This window comes from Canis lupus, chromosome 38 (genome assembly GCF_003254725.2).
Source record: "Canis lupus dingo isolate Sandy chromosome 38, ASM325472v2, whole genome shotgun sequence".
NCBI lineage: Eukaryota > Metazoa > Chordata > Mammalia > Carnivora > Canidae > Canis > Canis lupus.
In genome coordinates, this window is record NC_064280.1 from 18,976,152 (window position 1) to 19,000,064 (window position 23,913).

General features: G+C 50.4%; 1 protein-coding gene across 2 annotated transcripts in view; it reads right to left on the minus strand.

Moving 5' to 3' along the window:
* Positions 1–23,913, minus strand: part of PBX1 (PBX homeobox 1) — a 325,781-nt gene that overhangs the window by 10,156 nt on the left and 291,712 nt on the right. The window lies entirely within an intron of this gene.

Below are 23,913 nucleotides of genomic sequence, written 5' to 3' on the forward strand. Positions count from 1 at the left end.
GTCACTGGTGCTTATGTCTGTCAAAACTAACCAAATTGTATACTTCAACTATGTGCAGTTTATTTTATGACACTTATGCTCAATAAAGCTATTTCTTAAAAAAAAAGCAAACCCTTGAGCTACTTTTATACCCTCAAAATCTGACATGTTAAACAAAAGGTAATTAGTCATTATTAAGAACACAGCCCAGTGATGGGCAAAAAATAAACAAATCCCCAAGCATCCCCAAGGACCTCGGAGTCCACCCAGTATAACAAGATTCTACCACTTTGTTGACCAACCTGGAACTCATCTCCTCCTCCGTGAATAGTCGTCTGACTTTTGGCGAGTTACTTACCCAAATCTTCATGTTCTTCCTTGAGGTGATGAGGATGTTAGGGACAATAAATCCTGCGTCTTGGGGACCCCGTGAGAATTCAATGAGATGGTAAGCATAAACCCCTCAATGGAGTATGTGGCTCACAGGAACCCTTTATCAAGGTCTGCTGTGTTTTGGGAAGGTACTGGAAAGGTCCAAATGAGGTTCCCTGTGCTCTGCAGCCCCTGGGGCATCAGGGTCACAGCGAGGGGCAAGGAGAGCCATTAACCCAGGTGTAGCCCCAAAGGAGAGAGGGACTCTCTCATCGCAAGAATGTGTGTCCTGAGAGGCCCCAGCGTGTGGGGGCTGTGGCGCATCAAGGGGTCAAGCCTTCTCTGGTTCCCTGGGGGGACTCTCCCCACCTTCCAGGTCCTTCTGCTGGCCGGAATGCAAAAAAGAAGACAGCAGCTCCACCACTGAGGCCAGTCTTTCTGCTTTTCTACAGAAAACAGTGATGCATTCTGCTTTATTCCATTCCTCTATTACCTTAATGTGCTGGCCTGGAGGATAAATGAGATAATAAACAGAGCACTGAGCACAGTGTCTGGGTCACAGGAGGCACTCAATAAATGTTAATCCCCTGCCCCCATCCCTCTTGGCCAAGAGCCCTGACTTCTCAGAAATGCAAATCCACGTGCACTCACCGGAGGCCACCTTCCCCATCGCTGCACCGGAGCCTTGTCCTACCCCCTCCAAGCTGCATCCCCCTCTCCTCCACTAATTGTCCCACAGAGGCCAGAGGAGAAGGCAGCCACTGACGAGGAGGCCCGAGCCTCCCAGCAGAGGACACCGTGCTCATTACGGAGTGAGGTGAGCCCGGACCTCATTCATCTTCACAGACACTGCTGCGCCATCCATTTTAAATGACATGGAAGCCGACCCGTTTATCAAGATCAGCACACTACTATATTATTATGATTATTTAGCATTTGCATAACACTATATTTGCAAAGTGCTTAATAATAATTTATTTATTGCTTCATCTAACTACTCGCTAATGGAAATCCAAGGGGCTGTCCTGAGTTCACTGACCTCCACTCTGGAGACACCTTAGGCCATTTCCAATAGCTTGCCCAAGTGCCCGCTGTAAAATATTTTAATGAAAAGCCATCTGGCATATATACAAGTATATTTTTTTTCCTTTTTTGGCATTTGTCGCGTATCTATCAAGGCAATACTCCTACTTTTCAATGAATAAAAATAAGCATTACTATTATTATGAAGTCACTGAAGTCCTATTCCTGTTCCTCCAGAACAGGTATGGAACCTACTGAGGGCAAATTTGAGTCGTGTGGCAAACACAGACGTGCATCATCTGCTCACGTATCCCTTCAAGGAAGGCCTCCCTGCCCGGCTCTGAAGACAGGGCTTAGCTGGGAGCCTCTGGTGGTGAGACGTTTCGGGATCCATACAGACAGCCATTGAACATGGCCATGCGACACAGCTTGGTCATTTCTGCCCCAAGTAGGGCTCTTCCATTGGGTGGTCTTTGTTTTAGAACCTCCCGTTGGGTTGGCTGAGATGTTTTCAGGTCGGCATTATTATTTGCTTCTTCTCTGCCCAGTCACACATCCTTCTGCTTTTTCCTTCACAGAGGTAATCCTCTGATAAGCACTTAGGAATCCTAACTTCACTTCAGCGTCTGCTTCCCCGAGAACCCAGCCGGCATAAACCCTGACAAGGCGCCATGCCATTTTAGGCAAGTGTGCCCCGACTGAGATTTTTCACCAATATATGCAGGGTGAATGGTTTGAATTGTCTCAAAGGGTTTTCTATTCCTTCCTTTCTGTGATGGCTGTAAATCTATATGGAAAGAGATTTAGTATAAATTGTGAGTGTTGAGCCTCTACGTATGGGACTTTTGTGGTGGAAGAGGGTTTTGAGGAACAAGCTCACTGCTCCAGAGCCCCCCATTCTCCTACCTACAACAATCTGTAATGATTCCACCTCTGACAAAACGTGAGTAGAAAGATGATTATGAGTATGGATTGCAACGTGTGAAAATTATACAGTAAGAAGTTATGTGTACGTGTAAACTAATACATTAAACATGTGATAAGCCACAATGCACATAATTTTAAAATATCATAATATAAGTGATCTAATACATTTGCACACATAAAAAAATCAGTCAAGACAGGGATCTCACAGCAGAGAGAAATAAGTAGAGTTGTCTTACTAATACATGGGGGAAGAGAGGACTGTACTCCAGGAGGGTCTAATGCCTGAGTCTTCTGCTAAACTATACTCAACAGGGGTTAAAAAAAAAAAAAACAACAACTCAGGTGAGCCTCCAAAAAGAAAAGTTTCTTGGATGGTGCACACCAGAATTCTGGGGGATGTAGCCCTCCCCTTCCCAGCTGCTCAGGACTTGTCATCCACAGAGGGTTTGTTTGCAAGTAGATGCAGACTCTCTCCTTCTTGTCCCTATCTTTTGTTTTTATTTATTTATTTATTTATTTTTGAAATATTTTTAAAATTTATTTGAAAGGGAAAGGGAGAGAGAGAGAGAGAGCACAAGCAGGGGGAGGAGTAGAGGGAGAGGGAGAAGCAGGCTCCCTGCTTAGCCAAGAGCCTAATGCAGGGCTCCATCCCAGGACCCTGAGATCATGACCTGAGCCAAAGGCAGATGCTTAACAAACTGAGCCGCCCAGGAGCTCAGCTTTTATTTTTGAACAAACTTTAAAGAAAGTCTTGTCTCAGTGATCTCAAAGCAAAGATGTCTGCCACAAAAGAAACTATTAAGAAACGTAATCAGGGTTTGGGGTGCATGGGTGGCTCAGTTGGGCGTCTGCCTTCAGCACAGGTCATGATCTTAGGGTCCTGGGATCGAGTCCCGCATCGGGCTCCCTGCTCCCCAGGCAGCCTGCTTCTCCCTCTGCCTCTCTTTCCTGCTTGTTTTCTCTCTGTCTCAAATAAGTAAAATCTTAAAAGAAACTTAATCAAGATTTTTGAAATTAAAAGCCAACAAAAAAGTATTTATTTCTCCAATTAAAGGACCAAGGTGGAGGACCATGACGAAGCAAGCCTCAGCCTGAAGAGCTCTCGTGTTTGCTACACATATTACTGAGCCGGGTGAAAGCAGCACAGCAGAGTGGCTCTGTGCATGGCCTTCGGAGTCAGATGGAGTGGGGTTCGCATCCTGATTCTACCCCACATGGGCTGTGTGTCCCTGGACAGGTACTTAACCCCCCTTAGCCACCACATGCTGACCTACCAAACAGGGACAGCACACACCTCAGAGCTGAAGTGAGGGCAGAGTGAAATGTCGTGTCATGTGAAGCACAAGACCTGCCGGAGACGTACACCAAACTGGCCGCTCTTTGTGGCGCACTCAACACATCGTCTGTGAGTAATGAGCTGATACGTTGGATGACAAGAGCAGAATCCAGAAGGATCTCAGCAGGCTGGACTCAAGGCCCAGGTCTGTTAGGATGGCATTTGACAGGGAGAGATGTGAAAGTCCTGTGGTCAGGTGTGAACGGCAAGCTGCACACATGCTCAGTGGGGAGACAGCGCATGGCAAGGGCACCCCTGGAGAAGACCCAGGGCCCTACCCGACCCGGAGCTCGTTGCTGGGTCAATGGCATGAGGTGGCTGCCACAAAGCAAATGCAGTCTTCGGCAGCTTAAAGGCAAGCCCACTGTCTGGAAACAGAGAAAGAACACCAGCTACCTGTGGCTCCTCTCAGGGTGGTAACAGGGGTTCTTCAAAGACAGAATCAGGATAAGCGAGGAGGCGTAAGCTCCATCAGAGCAAAGAGCAGCAGAAGCAAAAGGAAGACCGGGGAAGCTCAGGACGAGGGTCCCCCAGCACAAAGCAGTTACACGCAGGATGCCGAGTTAGGGCCCCTGGGTACCAACCCCCAGCTCCTTCCCTGCCTGGAGTTGCTTAGCAGGGAGCTAGGACGAGGGTGGAATTCCAGAAAGGACGGGTGCTGTGCTACATATAAAAAACGATCCTTCTGACCATTAACACCATTCCCACGTGGGAAGGCGGGAAGTCCCACCTCCAGGAGTGTCCCCGAAGGAAGGATGTCCCCAGAGAGAGCTCCACCCTCAGTCCCCGGGGCCCAGGAATCATTGGCAAAACCCTGTAAGTATGTGCGGATGTGCGTTTTTCTCTAGGGAGAGGCTTCGAGGCCTTCTTCAGATCCTTTATGGAACCCGAGACTCCCCAAAAGATTAAGATGAACGGAGCTGGTGCATCGCTGCTTCCAACATTTAGGGAGCATCTACTGTAGGCTCGTAGGCTAGATAAGGAGGACACAGAGATGGGGAAGGGTCTCTGTCCTTGGAAAGGGAAACTGCCAGTCTCGTGTGTTCTTTTCGACAGACAAGTATAAAAATCCCCTCATTTGTGCTATCTCGGGGCACGGGATCCAGGAGAGCAGCAGGGAGACAATGGTTTATTCAGCCCGAGAGGAGCTTCCTTCCAACTCTGAGGTCCCGGGAGTCTACGACAGGCCGTCGCAAAAGGGCTGCTGGCCATCTTTGCCACCTCTTTGACTCTCTGGGGACGGCGGGGGGATGGATTTGACAAAACAGTAGATGTCCTGAGAGCCTCAGCGAGGCTCGGGGAATCACTTGTCTCCAAAACTGAGCTTCCCGCCAAGATCCAACCCATCTGCCTGTGATGGGGCGGGCGCTCTAGGGCGTCCTAAAATGAGATGTCATGAAACCTGTGGGAATCTGTTCTCCATCAGTTCATGAAAACCCAAATCACCGACGGTCTGCCTGGGGGCACACGATCAACTGCCAACCCGCTTCACCTGTATTTACCCACGACGTTAACGCCTGCTTTACTGGGCTAATACACTGGAGGCAGTAATATCCACCCATCGAGTTCTTACCTGGCCTTGGAGGCCTGGCTGTCACCCTGAATCCTCCAGGGGTCCCTCCGGGCCCTGTGGCCAGTGAGAGCACTCCCTTCTCTGAGCCTCTGGAGCTCCCACTCTGTGTAACTCTCATTAGGCGCCTACTGTTTACCATTCTGTACTGATATTTAGTACATTTTGTCTTGCGTTAAACTAGACAAGTTGTTGCCCAACAAGATCGTCAACACTCCAGGGACGGAGAACCTGTCTTGTGTCCTTTTTGTCCTCCATTGAGCATTGAGCAGAGTATGTCAGAGGGGCTCAATTAAATTGGAGGAAATAATGATAATAATGATTATAAAACCAAGGGGTGGAAGATAATCAGCTTGACCTAGTTGATAAGCATTTGGGAAAGGAGGATTTAAGGCTCCCACAGCGATGTCGATGAATCTTCTATACCTCCGATCAGTCCCCATGCCTCAACTAAATAGGAGATAAGGAGTAATGTCCTCCCGGGCTCTCACGTGACCTTCCAGAGGAACCCCAGCCAAGGAAGGCCGTGGAGATTGGCCCTTGAGATGCTAACGAACAGTTCCCCTGATTTATTTTTAAATTCATTTAACTAGAATCACAGAATGTTAGAGCTGGAACAAAGATAGAATTCAAAAGCATAGCCTCCTTCTTCTAAAGGTGATGAAACTAAGGTTGATGGAAGTAATTTTAGGGTGAAAATCATTTAAAGTACTTGGTAATAGGGCTTGTTAGGAGCAAAGCTGAGACCTGGACCCAGATCACCTGAGTTCCAGGTAAGTGCTCCTCTACTAAACCCTCCAGAGCTTTTTCATGTCGGCCCAAATAGAAGCTATGGTCCTGACAATGGCCTAGTTCTCCTATCTATAGCTGTCCCCTTGTCCCCTCTGTTCGAGCCATGCTGGCCTCTGTGCTGCTCCTCGAAGCACCAGGCATGTGTCTGCCTCAGGACCTTTGAATACGCTGGTTCTGACCACATTGCTTGTGCCCCACATATCCATCACCTTGCTGCCTTATGTCTCCTCCGCGCTGTTCACACGTCACCTTCTTACAGAGGCCCTCCCCGGTCATCCCAGTGGTCCTCCCGCCTGTCCCAGACAGACGTTCACTCCCTTCCTCCTCTGCTAACCTTTCTTTTTGGCACTGACCACTAACATTCTCACTATGTTACTTGTTTATTTTGTGTGGGCCTCTCTCCTTTACCCTAATGTGTGTTCTCACAAGGGGTGGGGGGCTTCACTCTGCTTTGTTCATCACCTATCCCTGGTGATGACCCTAAGGCCCGAACTTAGAAGGTGTTAATTCTCATCAAATAAGTGACGGTGGTGTTGACCAGGACAGCTGAACACTCAGGAGCTTCAAGGGATGCACAGGGAGCCAAATGGGGAAGTTAAGCTGCCTCCCCCTGCCTGTAGGAGATGTCCAGGCTCCCTGAAGAGCGGGACAGGAGGTAGCTGGATCTCGTGGGGTTTTCACAATGGATTTAGACTTGTGGGCTTCAAGTGTTTCACTGCCAGCTGAGATGCAGCATCTAACAGCCTACACTGATGTATACAACGTCGGGGGCTGTTTGGGGCGGGGGGCATCACTGTGGTGGTATTTAGGTGTTTGTTTTTTTTAAGATTTTATTTATTTATTCATGATATATATATATATATATATATATATATATATATATATATAGAGAGAGAGAGAGAGAGAGAGAGAGAGAGAGGCAGAGGCACAGGCAGAGGGAGAAGCAGGCTCCATGTAGGATGCCCAACGCGGGACTCTCCCCCCTCCCTGGGCCAAAGGCGGCGCTAAACCCACTGAGCCACCCAGGGATCCCCTGGTATTTAGGTTTTGTTAAAATACAAGCTTATTATCAATTCATGCTGGAGATAAAAACCAACATTCAGGGGCACCTGAGTCGCTCAGTCGGTTAAAGGTCCGCCTTTGGCTGGGGTCCTGGGATCGAGCCCCATATCGGGCTCCCTGTTCAGCTCTCTCTCTCAAAGAAATAAATAAATTAAAACTTTATTAAAAAAAGAAAAACAACCAACATTCAAAGGGTCAGAGGCCTACTTGCCAGTGGCCAGGAGAACCCTTCTCGTCCACCAGCCAAGATCCCCCAGCCCCACACAGAGAACCGAGGACCCAGGGGAGAGGAGGAACGTGGAGCCAGAACAACCTCAGTCGGGTGCCTTCCCGGCTGAGTCGCAAGGTCATCACCAGCTCTTAGAGGGACTCAAGCATCTGAGTCCTGATCCACATCTGCTCCCGACAGAACATCACCTGGTGGGGGAGGCATTCCAGGCCACAGACTCCCAGGGCCCTGCTGTGAGTCCAGACCTTCCACGCAGCCTCTCACTGACTTCCAGCCACTATGGATTCGTTAAGGGCCCATGAAACGCAGGACAGAATTTCTTCATACTCAGTGACCCAAACCCAGCCTTTTCTGACACTTTCCAAGCCCACAATGTCACAGGCTTCTTCCTTTGGCCCCACCCACCCTTTGCCCACATTGCTCGCACATCAGCGAGGTTTCAGAGCACGAGGCCTTCCTTACACCCCAGGTGGGGGTTCCTGCCTGCTGGGGAGCCCCTAGGACTCAGGTCCGAGCACCAGCTCAGAGCAGGAAGTTTTCCCGTGAAAAGGCTGCACCCCTAACCGTGGGGCTCACACCAGCCCTCCCAGCCCTGCAACCCCAGAGGCACGGAGCCAGATGGGCTTGGTCTCGCGGCCTCCGAGCCCTTCTGGAACCCTCCACTGAGGGAAGGAAGGAGCACTCGGTGCAGACAGACCATTCACTGGCCGGGAGCGTGGCCTCCCCTAGGAGTCTCCTCTGGCTCTGGCCCAGCTGGACACCGGGGCACCATGACCCACCCCCTGGGGCGTCTGCGGGACCCGCTTGGCCCTCCGAAGCTAGCTGCGAGCCCACTCTATCCTTTCTTTCTCCAGATCCTCTTCCTCCCGCACAAATGCTGGCGGCCCACCTGAGACCTAACATTTGTCTGTTTTGAGAATAGATGAGTATTTATTAGAATTAAACAGCTGGGGGCTCTGTGATATTTAGACGGGCATTAGGAGGAGTGTGCGAGGAGAAGCTAATGCTAGGTCTTTTTTTCTGTAAACCAGCCTGGGCTTAGTTACTGAGGGGATTTCTGGGGTCTCCTGTGAGAGCCAGATACAGTTAATTTCTTGCAAGAGCTGCGGGCTGGGCCGCGCTGATATTGCAGTGTTATTTAGAATAGAAAGGTCAGGCCTGAGATTGAATAATCATTGACAAGAACTCCACGGGGGATACGAAGCAGTCGGTGAGCAGTGACTGAAACCGCGCCTGGCTCCTCCCCCCTCCCCTTCCTTCCAGGTATCAGGCCGATTCTGGGTTTGTTCATTATTCCTTCTGCAAAATGCTTCCCGAAAGCTTGGAGCTAGTGGGCAAGGTGAGGGGGGACAGGGACAGGGGGCGGCTTTGGGGCCACATTCAAGATGGGACGCTCTGCAGCACACGTTTGGTAAGCCTGCTCCGGGGCCACTGTTGGCCCATTTTTGTCTCCAACACATCTTTTTTTTTTTTTTTTTTTTTCCCCTGCATGGTCTCTGAGATGTAATCCACACAGCCCAGTTTCGTAGCCTGTCCCGGGTGCAAAGTCAGGTGTCGCATGTCACAAAAGCACAAGGGCAATTGGATGGATGGGGCACCTGCTACGTGTCACCCGTGGGCTGTGCCCTTTGAATACAGTGTCTCGTCAGTCCTGGCAACCCTGAGATGAAGGGAAAGGCTCAGAAGGCTCAGAGAGGTTGAATAACTTGCTCGAGACCTCCCAGCTCCTAAGCAGCAGGACAAAGGTCTTTAAACCAAGGGCTCTCTGTGCCACGTGGTCTCACAAATTTCTGAATCTCCGCTGTTCCCTGAACGCTGTCCTCTTTAAAATGCAATGACCCAGACGAGGTCTCAGAAACCTTGGTTTTCTTCTTCTTTATTTTTTTTTAAGATTTTATTTATTTATTCATGAGAGATACAGAGAGAGAGGCAGAGACACAGGCAGAGGGAGAAGCAGGCTCCATGCAGGGAGCCAGATGCGGGACTCGATCCCAGGACCTTGGGATCATGCCCTGAGCCCAAGCAGACGCTCAACCGCCGAGCCACCCAGGCGCCCCAGAAACCTCAGTTTTCAATAAAGGCTTCTCTCTTGTTGAAAACCGTCGGCAGCCACTACCTTGGAGACCAGATCCCACAGACTGAATGGAATAGGGTTGTGTCTGCATCAAAAAGATGGAGACTAGGCCACGGGATTTCTGAGGCCCCTTCTGAATCTCACATATCATGCAATTTATTTATTTTCAAATTCGATTAATTTCTTGAAAGTTCAACCCTAGAACGATTCTTCAAAGCATGATCATCTTGCTTCATTTGTGAACTTTAAGGGCCCAGGTATTAAAATCCTCAACACATGATCTACCAGCAATCGGCTGAGTTGGCATCTGGGTTATGGTTAAAGCTAGTCCGAGGGTCACGCCTGGAGTCAGGCGAGGGGTCGTGTGGGTGGTTCTGGTCAGAGTTAAGGGAAGGTCTATGGCTGTAGGGTCGGGATCCGGGTTAGATCTCTGGATAGCTCATAATCTAGGAAGGTCAGCAGTAGGAAGGTCACGTGAGGACGGCTTCCTGGCACAGTAGCTTTGGGCCACCGCTTGTCGGATGATGCCCTGCGTTGTCACAGAATGTTCGGGCATCTGATGACCCGTCCTGCGCTCTCTGAGACTCCAAGGCTGGATGATATGGAGAAATCACTGGTAACAGACTGTTGATAGAAGGAGCTGGAACAACAGCCTCTACCCCAGGGTTGCCCACCAGGAGGCCTGAGACGTGAGTAGGAATGTGAATGGACGAGTCCCGTCGTCCACTCTTCCCCGGGTTCTATAAATTCACCTTCTTCGCAGAGATGCGATTTGATCTCAAACCATTCTCAAGCCAGTTATGGAATAATGAATAGAAATATCTATCCGGTATTTACAGATTTTAAAACATCGATGAAAAAATATGGGTTTCTAAGGGGCGTAACCTGGTGGCTGGTATTTGGACTAGAAGCCTGAAGTCCTGAGTTTTGCTTCTAGATTGGACTCCTCGTTCTCCTGAAAAATCGAGGAAGTCATGTGCGTCGAGTGCATTTCCTGAAGCTCCAGAAGGCCCCAGGGCCCCACCATTGGTATCCACTGACCAGATCCGATTGTCCAGTGCGGCAGAGACTCCCGCTATCTTTCTCTCCATCCTCTCCTGAGCTCCCAGTCCCTCACCCAGGCCAGGGCTGTCTCTTCCATTCCACCTGCCCCTGACCTCCCGAAGTGAGACACAATGAGGGGCGCGGAGAGCAGTCTGGAGGCCGTATGTTCTGGAAGGAAAAGAAAGAGGTGGTATGGCAGCCGGGTCAGTAGCTCAGATGCTGCCAGATGTCACCCTGGCAACTTCACTTAGAAGTTTGGGACTCTTGGGAAAGTTGCCCAACCCCTCTGTGCTTCAGCTCGGTCACTGGTCATGGACATGGTGATGGCACCTGCCCCAGAGTATTGAGAAGATTGAGGACGTGAGGACGTGCAGAGCCCCAGCACCGTGCCTGGTTCGGCCACGGTAAGGTGGAGACGGGTCTTTTGGTGCCTGCTATGCCGTGGCACCTTCGAGGCACCTTTTCCAGCAGTGAGCACTCTGGGGGGCATGAGAATTACCAGTGGGTGGGGAGTGCGGGGGTGATTTCCTACCCAGCTAATTCAGGTAGGACCTGCAGGCTCCCATCATGAAGTTCTAACCCTTTATCTGGACACAGTTTCAGAAGCCCCTGGGGATGTGCCTTTGAGGCTGCTTCGGGGCAGCAGGAAGCCATTCATTCATTCATTCATTCAATACTTGTAGGCAGCCCCTTCCAAGCCTGTGATGCCCTGGCAACTCACTCCGCAGCCCTGCATCTCAGTTTTGTTTTGTTTTTTTTTTTTAAGATTTTACTTATTTATTCATGAGAGACATAGAGAGAGAGAGAGAGAGGCAGAGACACAGGCAGAGGGAGAAGCAGGCTCCATGCAGGGAGCCCAACGTGGGACTCGATCCTGTGTCTCCAGGATCACACCCTGGGCCGAAGGCAGCGCTAAACTGCTGAGCCACTCAGGTCGCCTGCATCTCAGTTTTCAGATGGGACTCATGACACCTGCCCTGTGGCCCTCACAGGACTATTGCGAGGCCCCAAAGGAATGTGTCAGCACAACATATAAAACGCTAGACAAGTCGGCGGTGCCAACGTTATAACCAACGACGACCGTCACCTTCTCCAGGGTCAGGGCCCCGCTGTCAGATGGCAATCTCTCCAGGGTCGAGTGGCACTAGATGAGACAGACGACCTCGGGAACATGAGCCTCATGGCACCATCTGGCACCCTGTGCGCCTTTGATTTATCAGGGCAGGTCCCTCCCCACGCAGCCCCATAAAGGCGGCTTAGGTGACACCTTTATTGCCTGGCACAGTATGGAGCAGGGATGGTCGTATGCACGCGAGGACAGGTGTGGGGGCGCACCCCTGCCTTCTCAGCGCACGTTTCTTCAGCTAGAAAAGGCTGCAGGTGCTGCCCAGGAGGACGTGGCTACCGCAGCGGCCCCGGGATGGGTCAGGCTGAGCCCAGGGCAACAGCGGAACGATGGGTCACCGCAACCCCCTCGCCCCTCCCCGCCCCCCACTTTGCTCTGGTGGCTGCCATCCCCGAGGTTTATAGGTATCATTATCTATGAAAAATCTGTTCCATCTGAAGACGGTCGGGGTTGGGGATGGGTGGCAGATTGCAATTTAATGATCAGATTAAAATATGCTAAAGCAAACAAATAAATAAATAAAAAGCCCAGCAGCCTGGAGCGCCACAATTCATTCTGCGGGCAGCAGAGGCTGGGGCTCCAGAGACCAGCTCGTAATTCACCCCACAGGCAGCTTTAGAGGCCCGGTACTGTATGACCACAAGGAGAAACAACTCTCCCGGAAAGATTTACACCCGATGGCGCTGGAGCTGAAGGGCCGGGGGCCGGGAGAGGAGGGAGACGGGGGGCCCCGGCGGGTGCTGGCGCTAACAGGGGACAAGGAGTGGTGCCGAGCCTCCTGGCGTCCACCACATGGACCCACAGTGCCTCCCACCAGCCATGACTCCCCGCCCTCGAGCCACCTCTACCCCGTGGCAGTGGACACGACGCGACGGCGGCATGGACGGGCCGATGGCCTAGGGGCATGTGTCTGTGTCCGCGTCTTAGGGGACCGTGATCTCACGAGGGATGGGAATGCAAACCCTTTATCCTCTGCCCCCCACGTTGCGGCACAAGGCTGCTACTCAACAGGTCAACGTCAGAAAGGCAAGGGAAGGAACTTCTCCTCTAGCAGAGGCTGCAGTCCCCGCGGGCGGGACAAGCAGGTGCATGACCGTGGTGGCCTCGGGGTCCCCGTGGCCCCCCCCCCCCGGGTGCATCCCTCCTTGCTCTCGCCGGCCTGCGTTCAGCTGGTGGCACCTGCCGGCTTCCCGGCTCAGACACGACCTTTGCACCTACTGTTGCTCCAGCCTGGAACTCTCTTCTCACCCATCTGTACGTATTCAACTGCTTTTCCTGGGTTGCAGCTCAAGGGGTGACTCTTCAGGGACACATCGTGACCCCCTGCACCAACTCGGTTTTCTTTGGTGTAGACTCTCATAGGATCCCAAGTCTTTTGTTGGTGGAACATATGGAGCTGCAGAGTTACATGTCTCTGCATGAGTAGTGGATGGACATTAGACCCCGCCCCCCCGAGGGACCAGGTACTTCCCTCCTTTTCCTCGTCGCCCCCAGCACCCCGAACAGCGCCTGGCACACAGGAGGCTCTCAGGAACCATCTGTTGATTGGAGGGGCAGGAGCAACCTTCAGGATGTCACCGCGCTGTGTGAGGGGGACATCGCTGTAGTCCCCACCCCAACCCGATGACTCCATGACCCATCCCCCTTTGCTCTCCCTCCACCCCTGAAACATGCAGCTGGAGTGGGAGGCTGATTAGGGCAGCTCCCCGCCAGGGCCCGGCGCGGCCGTGGGCCGCTGCTATGTCCAAAGGGAAGAGGAAATGGGTGAGGAGATCCGACGTAATCATTCATTTTCCCCGCTTTGGGGAAACTTTTTTTTTTTTTTTTGTTCACACTCAGCAAATGATGCTCTTGTACCAATAACAAATGTCAAATGCTCTGCCTGGGACTTGGGGGAGACAGCACATTAGCGAAGGAGGAGCAATTCCGTGAAAAGGACAGAATTTCTGTTTAAGGACTGAAAAGCCAAGTAACAAATGTCACCAAGAGACTCCAGGGAGACAGCTTTGCATCAACAGCCAGTACTAGGGGAAAAGAAATAAATACATTCACAGGTGTTTTAAGCATCCTGCACTTCTCCCTTCTGGAATCTTCCATGGGCTCACTTTCTCTCAATCGGACAGGACACTGCTCTCGACACCGTAGCATCTGCAGGCAACTGTCCCGGTGGGACCGGGCTCCTGGGAACCGGCCCGGGGAAGCGTGGGAGCGGCCAGTGACAGCCTGCGTTGTGACCTCATAGACATGTGGTAAGGAAGGACAGCACATCGCAAGTCCTGGTGGTTTGGCTTCTGGTTAATTTGTTCACCTATTCATTTGACAAAAGGAACCAAACTGAGGGCACCTGGGTGGCTCAGCAGTTGATCGTCTGCCTTCGGCCCAGGGCGTGATCCTATAGACCCAGGATCAAGTCCCACATCGGGCTCCCTGCATGGAGCCTGCTTCTCCCTCTGCCTGTGTCTCTGCCTCTCTCTGTGTGTCTCTCATAAATAAATAAATAAAATCTTAGAATAAAGGAACCAAATTGTGTGGTCCTTCTGGGAGTAGTTGTTTTCCTTACTGGATTGGGATTGAGATAATGTCTTATTTGCTTCTTAATTCCCACTGAGTGTACATGTTTGTAGACTGACTATTGTCGAGGCATTTGCAGTTTAGAAGGAGGAGGTAGATGAGTAGTTGTAACAGGATCGGCTCAGGGAGTCGAGAGGCGGACACAGAGCGCTGTGGGGGTGACCCTTTATGGGAACTACCTGGAGGTGGGTGACACCGGCCCTGAGCCTTGAAGTTTGGGAGGCTGTGGAGCAGGGAGAAAGCCACTCAAGGGAGAAGACAGGGTGTGCACAGAAGCGGGCACAGCAAAGACAGAGGGGCCTCACTTGCACTGGGGTTGCTGTAGGGCCAAGCCACGGCCACCTCTCGGCTCCAGGATGGCCACCGTCTTCTGACTGGCCTCCCTGTGTCTACGCTGTGTCTGTCCCCAACACCGCTCCAGCGTCACACAAGGACACACCTGCTACATCACGTGATGTCATCCCCCGCCCCAAAGCCTCCGAGGCCTCCTAACTCCCAGGAACAGCCGAGGTCCTCAGCAGCCCCACAGGAGACTCTCTGTTCTGCGCCCCTTCCACCATAATTGTCAGACCACGTCTCCTCGGAGTCTTGCCCTCACTGCCTCTCTGACTGCCACCTCGGAGCCCTGGCAGCCCCTTGAACCAACAGGATGTGCTCCTGTCTCAGGAACTTTGCAAGGGCTATCCCCCTGCCTGGAACAGCCTTCTCAGAATCTCTAATGCTCTGCTGCGCCCCCTCCTTCAGCCAGTCCTCCGGGCCACCCAACTTGACTCACAAGAATACTCCAGTCCTTTCTTATTTCCCCTCCAGCGCTATCACCACCTGACATGCCACTTGCTCACTTACTCTGTTTTCTGTCTCTTACCCCTCCCATGGGGACCTAAGCACCCTGGTGACAGGGGTTTTGGCCAGCATTGGGTCCTCGTGCCTAGAGCAGACCCTGGCACACCGGGGAGCACTCATCCAGGACTCGCTGAGCGAAAGAACACGTGTACGGACGGGCGCGAAGAAGCATGTGCTCAGGCCAACGCCAGGGGCAGGCAGGCCTGTGAGAGCTTGCCAGTAGTTAGGGTTCTTTAAATAGGGGCACCTGGGTGGCTCAGGGGTTGAGTGTCTGCCTTTGGTTCAGGCATGATCACTGGGGTCCCGGGATCGAGTCCAGCATCAGGCTCCCTGTGGGGGCCTTCTTCTCCCTCTGCCTGTGTCTCTGCCTGTCTCTCATGAATAAGTAAATAAAATCTTTTTTAAGTAAAGTCACAGACTTGACGTTCACAGGTGAGGCCGGCACAGCTCACTTAAGACTGTGAGGTCAGGCCCCGCAAGTTTGTCTTCCCACCTGCTCCATCCTTCCCTTGAGACTTTGTTTCTCTCTGCAGCTGCCTGTTTTGACTTCTCCCTTCCCAAATGCCAGAGATCTCACTTTAGGGGGGGACGGACATGACCTGCCTTCCTTGTCTTACCAGAAAGACCCCGTTGTCCCCCTTACTCCCTACCCCCACAACCCACTGCTCTTGATATTTCTGCCTGTCCTCCCCCTCCTTCTGCCTTCCTTCTCATTTTCCCTCCTCTCATTCCCTCCCTTCTCCATCCTCCGTATCGCCTCCTACCCCTTCTCCCTTCTCTTTACTTTCCTGTGTGCTTCATCATTTCCTCTCTCCCTTCCGTTTCCTTAATCTTTCCTCCCTCCCTCCCTCCTTCCCTCCCTCGCTCCCTTCTTCTCCTCAGGGTCTGAGCACCTGCTGGAGGCACAACACAGTGCTTCCCTCTGGGTGAGAGATCGGACCCCTTAAATTGTCACAGTTTATGTAGACAGAGAAGATATTTAGTAACAATTAGGCCCGCCAAGGACTCATTGGAGGGGTTTGGAGGAACAGAGGAGTCCAGGAAGCAGAAAGGGTTCATAGAAGAAGACGGACACCTGCTCAGAGAATGAGTGCGGGAGTGGGTCTGTGACCATGGCACGGGCCTTCATCCACGGTGGCTGACATCAGGATATCAGGGGTGAAGTTTGCCAAAAGGCCAAAAGAAGGGAGGGAACAAGCTTGGAATCCTGGGGGTGCTGCCAGAAGACCACTGGCAAGAGCCAACTGTTCTTGTTTTGTTTTGTTTTTTTAGGATTTTATTTATTTATTCATGAGAGACACACAGAGAGAAGCAGAGACACAGGCAGAGGGAGAAGCAGGCTCCCTGGGAGAAGCCCGATGCGGGACTCAATCCCAGGACCCCGGGGTCACACCCTGAGCCAAGGGCAGATGCTCAACCGCTGAGCCACCCAGGCGTCCCCAACCGTTCTTACTTGAACTTGTAGGAAAAAGGCGGAGAGATCCGTGAACCCTCCAAAGTTAGAATATTGCTTTTCTATCGTTCTAACATTGTTTCTTTACCTCTACGGAGCAACCCAACTTCACATGCATATTTTTTAAGCAAGCAATTGCTAACCCATCTTAGTGATCTTGTTTTGGCAAATTCCCAGGACCTGGCTGCCAAGAAGTATTGGTTGAATTGAATGGACTTGAATTTCTGTATGACTGCAGGAAGGGAGACGAACTACATTCCAGGCTCAGGAAGGCTTTAAATCAACATCATCATGGCTTCTGGGTGTTGAGGATTCCTGCCTAGCATCTTTGTGCCTCTCCTTGAAGCTAGATGATTTAAAATAATTGGTTCATACAGTTACTCTGCAGCTTCTTGAGCTTCCTATTGTTCCTTCCCTGGATGGGATTAGTTGCTTGAAGTCATCCGACAGCAAGAATGTTTTCATTTTAATCCACATCTGTTCCCATACGCCCAGCCTAATTCCATTTCCCCCTGGTTTAGGGCTTTGTTAAGGGACATCATAATTGTAAATTCTTGCCCAAGCTTGTAAATTGATGAATACAGGCATAGCCATGAACAAGGACCTGGAGATTTGGGTTGTTTTTTTGTTTAATCATTTGTCTTATTGAAAAAGTCTTCCCAGGGTAGTTCTGCCAGAGGTTGGGATCCTTGTGAATTGCAGAGCAGTGCCTGGCACATAGGAGGTGGTCAGGGCATGCTTGCTCACTCAAGAAACACAAGGATGCTCACACACATGGCTGCCTGGCTGGCAAGTGTCTGTGATGCCCTAAGGAGTAACCCCCTGGGAGAGGAGCCCAGGGGACTCACGGAATCCCCAGCAGACATTCTGCTATGGGCAGAAAGGAGGTATTGGCCATGCATGGAAAGTCCCAGGGAGGAAAATGTGCTGAATAAAGCAGTAATGTGTGGAGAGGCAGGATGGCAGATCCAGAAGCCAAAGAGCCGGGTTTATGTCACTGAGGATCAAGAGGCAGTGACTTGTCCTGGATAAACTTGGGTGCAGAAAACAAAGGATTAAGGTGATTCCAGAGCTATGGTCTTTTGTTCTCTGGAACCAGGTGCAGAAGGCCCAGTTTGAGCTTCTAGGCTCCGTGGAAGCTCCGGAAATCATGGCTTTCCAGGGCTTTCTACTCAGGAGTCCATCCTGTGGACCTTCCTGGAGGCTGATTGAGGCCAGGCCTGCACAGACAGCCCCTGTATTCAATACAAGGTAAGATCCGGGAGGTCTGCCCTCTTCTCTGAGAGTTGCCCAGAGGCCTGCATTTGCACAGCAACTTGGCATCTCTTGGGCCATTCATAAAAATGGCATCTTCCTTGTTTTTCTGTTTTATTGAGATAAAATTGACATACACCCCTGTATCATTTAAGGTATATGACGTAATGACTTGGCTTACATATATCGTGAAGTGATTTTCACAGTAAGTTAACATCCATCATCTCAAAGATACTGAGAGAGAGAGAGAGAGAGAGAGAGAGAGAGAAATGACTTTTCCCTTGTGATGAGAACTTTTAAAATCTACTCTCTTAGCAACTTTCAAATACACCGTAAGCCAGCCGTGTTACCCATGGTGGTCATGTGGTCCATTTCCTGATTCCCATTCAGTGCTGCTACTAGTGTTGGTTAATAAGAACCTGGAAACCCCCGACCTTCAACGTAAGTTAGATGGAGCTAGCAGACAGGATCACCGTGTTGGAGCCGTTCAAGTAAGACATTAGAGGCACAGTGCATCCTTTCCTTCTCAGCTGAAATGTCCTTGGTGGTAAGAAGCCTAGAAAAGGAGCTCAGGGACAGAACGAGAATTTAAAGAAAGGACGTGGCCTGTACAAAGGCAGGCTTCAGGGACTGTCCAGATCTGTGCAATCAACTCTGCGTATGCTTCTAAGCACCAGGTTTGTGACTTCTTTTAAGAATCCTAACTTCTCTTAAAGTTAGGAACAGTGGGGAAGTGATGGAGAAATGGTGGAAGATACGCTGGTTGAGCCAGGGAGGTGCCAGGGATTTCCTTGGGAAGGGTATGATCTTAGCATCCTGGCTAGATGGATATAAAAGAGAAAAAGAAAGACAAGAAAATACACATAACTAACAGTTCTTTACAGTGGAATGAGGGAAAAAGAGGACATCCTAACTGTTACTAGTTCAGGGAAGGAGAAGCACCCAGAAAGGTATGTGAGGAGGCTAAATTCGCTGCTAATAAGCACATCTGTAGCACTCGTCAGTGCTAGCCAGGCATTGTTCTAAGTAGTGACTCAACCTTCCCGATGGCCCTATGAGGTAGGTATTAATTATCTCCATTTCATAAAGGAGGAAAGTGAGGCACAGAGAGATTAAGCAATTATCCAAGGTCACGTAGCTGGTAAGCAATTGTAGTGTAACGGGAAATGCATTTGCATCTTTGTCCTTGGATCCTGGCATGGAGCTCCTAAAAGCTTTGGAAATTCCTGAGTGATAAAGGTGATGGACCATCTTTTGTTCATGGGCCCCTAGAAATCTTCAGAATGGAGGCTGATCCAGGAAAAGACCAAGCCTTGTTTAGAAACTCAAAACTTTGAGCCCCACATCCCAGCCTCCAGGGAGGGCAAGGGGCTAGAAACTGAGTTAATCACCAAGGGCTAATGATTGAACCAAGCATCTCTTGTACTAAAACCACTCCGAGGGCCCCTAAACCACGGGGTTTGGGGAGCTTCCGAGTTGGCAAGTGACTCCACGTGCCGGGAAGCCAGCACACCCCAATGTTACAGGGACAGAGGATCCATACTCAGGACCCTTTTAGATCTCATCCCGTGTATCTCTTCATTTGAACAGTCATTTGTATCTTTTATAACAAACCAGTAAATGTAAGTAAAGTGGCTTCCTGAGTTCTGTGTGTCGTTCCAGCAAATTATCAAACCAAAGATGGGGATTGTGGAAAGTTTCAATTTATAACTGGTCGGTCAGAAGCAGGAGTGACCTGATACTTGCAGCTGGCATGTGAATTGAGGGCAGTCTTGTGGGCCTGAGCCTTTGTACTTGTGGAATCTGACACTAACCCTGGGTAGTAAGTGTCAGAATTGAATTCAATTGTAGGACACAGAGCTGGTGTTGGAAAGTTGGAGAATTGGTTGGTGCGAGAAAAATTCTCTTATGTAGCTTCAGAATGAATCCGACAGTAGCAGAGCTAGGATTCAAGGCTCTGTGCTTTGACTTTTAAGATCTCAGCGAGCAAACTATATGTATTCCTCACACCATCAGACCCAGGAAAGACCCTTTGAAAGCAGCAGATGGGGAGCCAGTACTAGAAGCAATCCGAGATGTCCCTGTGGATGACTTTAAAGGTCTCACTAGATGATAAAAGAAAATGTGGGCACATCCGAAGGGGAAAATCAAGAAGATCGTGTTAAATGCTTCAAGAACAATGAACGCATTTCAACATTGGAGCTACTGTGTGCAGGGGCTCTGACATGCCCTCTGCTCTGAGGGTGGGCCCAGAGAGAGCGCTCTAAGGGAGGCCTCGGGGTGGGGTTGGGAACACAGTCGTGGAGGCTGTTGGGTGTGTGATGGGAAGGCACCTCTTGCAGGGACTCAACTCAAGGAATTAAAGCTGAGCAGAATCGATCTGAACAATGGAAGTCTTGGACAGATCTGGAAGTTTTGAAAAACTTTTCAAAATAGAATTTAGAAAAGTATGAGAAGAAAACAGATGCCTGGGCTGAACAGCAGAGAGAGCGAGCCCTCCATAAGACAGGGAAGGGATGGATGTCACTAGGGAAAAGGCAGGTCAGACCATTTTAGCTTTACTGGCTCTGCTCATTTATATAGATTTGGGGGGAAATAGGAGAAACATTGGGGCAAACCTCCAAGAGATCTCAGGCTGGATAGGCAAGGTCTGGGGGGAGCAGTGCGGGGTCAGACCTCAGCCCGTGGCTGGCAGCTAGACATTGGCTCAGCTGAGACAGAGGAAAAGCCCAGATGGCGTCGCAAGCTTGGCAAAGTCCAGAGAAGGAAGAGCAGGAGTCACAGGAGGACGGGGATCAACATATCTGGGATTAGGAACACTGGGCGTAATGGGAAGTGGAAATCAAAATACATCTTAAATATGTCTATGAATACCACGGGGAAGAAGGGAGTCGCAAGTAAGCCTGGGGACAGGAGGGGACCCATTTTCCACTTGTGAATTTTTCACAACGGCATGAATATTTCAAAGGTCGTTCTCCGAGAGGGGAGGCAGGATATGGAGATTGGATCGTGTCCCCCAGGACGCAGGGAGCAGTGCGCTACATGAACCTCTGGACATTGGCTCTTTCTCAACACCACACATGATACTAATCAACTGGCCATGTAAAGACTGAGCTATATATAGATTGTCTTCTCAGTCTTCCATGTCTTTGCCGTCTTTCCTGCATCTTCCCTTGAGCGATCACATCTCTGGAGTGGCCCTTCATTGGCTATCGCCGTGCAATACTACGTTCTGGGTTCTGGGGACTCAATTTGGACCCGAAGCCTGGGCTTTGCTTGTGTTTTCTAAATTCTGTAGGGCAGGCTGCCGAGGAGATACGGTTCACATGCCTCCTAAAGTGACTTCTTGGGAAGAGCGGGGCACTAGAGAGATGCAAGGTTGGATTAACTGCACTTGGGAGGGACCCAAACAGTGACGGCTGTTCTGTGGACTGTTGCCGCTCTAGACGGCAGGCCTCTACTCCCCGTCGGGCCGACGATGGACACAGGAGGAACTCATGGAAGGCAGAGCTGCAGACTAGCGTTTGGATTTTAATTTATAAGAGAAGAGGACTTTCTCTTGAACTTTCATTTCTCCCTGGATACGAATCAACAGGAGGTTTATATTCCAATGCACGATAGCACTTGGCACCTCCTATGCTGTCAGGAGGTGCTCTCTGATGGTGAGTTAACCCTGGACACTGTGGCTGAATATCGTGGGAGAGAGCGAATTTTGGCTGGGGTACAGTGTAACATGGATGTTAATGCACGAACCCCCCTGCTCTAACCCGGGGCGTCCAGAGGCTCGAGCTAAGCTATATTTTGCATGGGTCCCAGGAGGGCGATGGTTCTTCAAAGCACATGGCCCTGGACACTGTCACTGTCACAACCCCTTATAGCTCCTACGCCTAGAGTGCCCAGAGTGGCCTCGGAAGTCTGCCCAAGGCTAGAAGCCATGGACTGCATCTCACAGTGGATGCTCTGCAGCCTTTGTTTGCTGTTGTAACTTTAATGCAAAGGCATGAGAGCAAAGCCCCCAGAGCAGAACCCCATTCTCACTCCAGGGCCCCAGTTCAGAGATCCAGGCTAAAACACCCTCCTGGACACACTGAACCATTTCTTAACACTGAGCTCCCGGCGCACTCCCTATGCTGGATGTTTCCAGAAGCTGTATTGTGGCTATGGCGGCGCTCACAACATTGGCATTTTGCTGCATGTCTTTTTGTTTTGTTTTGTTTTAATTGGGCAAGTAGCAGAAGTCTATGAAAGTAAGTATGAAGAAACCAACGGGGTGGGGAGGAGGGAAGCAGGTGGAGGGCAGTGAGCTTATCAGATTTTGTGATTTTTAAGGCTTCAGACCATAGTCTTCAAAGTGACTGCTGGCCACCAGACTTGGCTCTTCTAGCCAGCAATGGACCTGGGGCTACTTCTGAAGGCAGGGACAGGTTGTCTTAATGGCCCGCAGCTTCCTCTGCCTGCGTGATGATCACAGGTTGGGTGCTGAGACCTGGGTTTAGGCAATAGCCAAGTTTGGAGATGGTTGGGGAAGGGTCACGTCCCCTCCCTCTAGCACATCCCCATGGAGGAAGGGACTTCCATTTACTCTTCCCTGAAGGGGAATTCTGGGTGGAATAGCTCTAAGGCCTGAGGCTGTGCCCCTTTCTCCATCTTCCCCACTGCAAAGTAACAAAGCCAAATCTGGGAAGTTGACTGGAAATGTTTTTACTGAGTGTGCCTAGTACAGGGAAACAACCATGTGGGTTTGTCTTCTGCTCTCGGTTATCCATTTGGTCACTAGCTGTGACACAGATGATCCACTGTCCAAAAAGTGGGTGAATGGGGCACTATTGCCAGGAAGTGGCTGGCTAGCCAGGGACCACTTTTCCATCTTCCACCCCAACCTCCCTACCCCTTGCACTTAAGAATATGGATGGAAGGGAGGTCTTGGTCAAAGCCTTCGAAAATTGGCGAGCCTTCATCTGACTTCCCTTCTGCCAGCTAAATGTGGAGGACCAGTAATCCTGGAGGGCACGGGAGCCATAGGGTAGAAAGAGCTGGATTCCAGAGTCACTACACTAAGAAGAGGCACCCCCACCAGGAACATGGCCTTAGGCTACTACCTAAGTGAGAAATGGACTGTATTGAGTTTGAGGCATCACACGTTTGGTCTATTTGTTACAACAGTTTAATATCACTCCAAGTGGTAAACTAGGGGGCAGAGTCACACCCAGTTTTTCACTGACCTGGAAAAGGTAGGAGTCTGAGGTTGCCTGGCATACATACATACACCTCCCACAAGTGTGTTCCAGTGTCCTGGAGGGAGGAGGGAACATGGGGCCTCCGTTTTGGCTCCTGGTGATGATCCCCAAGGCCTTATGCTATTGAGGCCGTTGGGCTCTTGGCTGGTCCCTGAATAACAAGGATCATTTGATCCTATCTCTCCATCCCTTTGATCTATTGTCTATTGATCTATTATATTGTCTACAATATCTATTGTCTATTGATTATATATTGATCTATTATATTGTCTACAATATCTATTGTCTATTGATTCGAATCACAATTGAGATGAGAGGGTGAGTGACTGGTTCATTCAACACATGGATACATGCTCTGGAGGCTTAGGGCATGGAAATGAGGAAACAGTATATGTGATGTCCCTGGAGGGATGACACGTCCACTGCCAGGTAAGTTCCATCCAGCCCATGGATGGAAAGATGGTGTTAATGGCTGGGACACTGCCTCAGGCCGGGAGAGCTGACAGGGTACTGCAGCCATCAAACACCGGAACAGATCGCACTCCCAGTAAAAACATTTCCAGTCCACCTTCCAGATTTGGCTTTGTTACTCTTCAGTGGGGAAGATGGAGAAAGGGGCACAATATGAGTGCAAAGAATGGGGGAGGGGGGCAGGTGCTCGCATGGGATAGTAGACGTAACACATGGTAGGTGTGCAGATCTATAAGAGGAACACCTAGCATGCCTCTGAAAGCCTACCAGTATTATTCACAACCCAGATTCTTTCCTCTGAACCATCTTTTGGGTACCATGCTTCTCTTTATGACCAGATTCCAGCAGACAAAGGGAAGGAAAGGGGAACCACTGGGCAAACAGCTGGGACTTAAAGACTTAAAATTTATTTATTATTATTATGGAAAATCTCCCTGGTATTTTTTTTATTTTTTGACTGGTGTCTGGAGGGTGGCAGCCAGTCATAGACAAGCACACAAGGTGGGATGGTTTGCCCCCCTGCAGCACAGCTAATAATCGCCCATAAAAG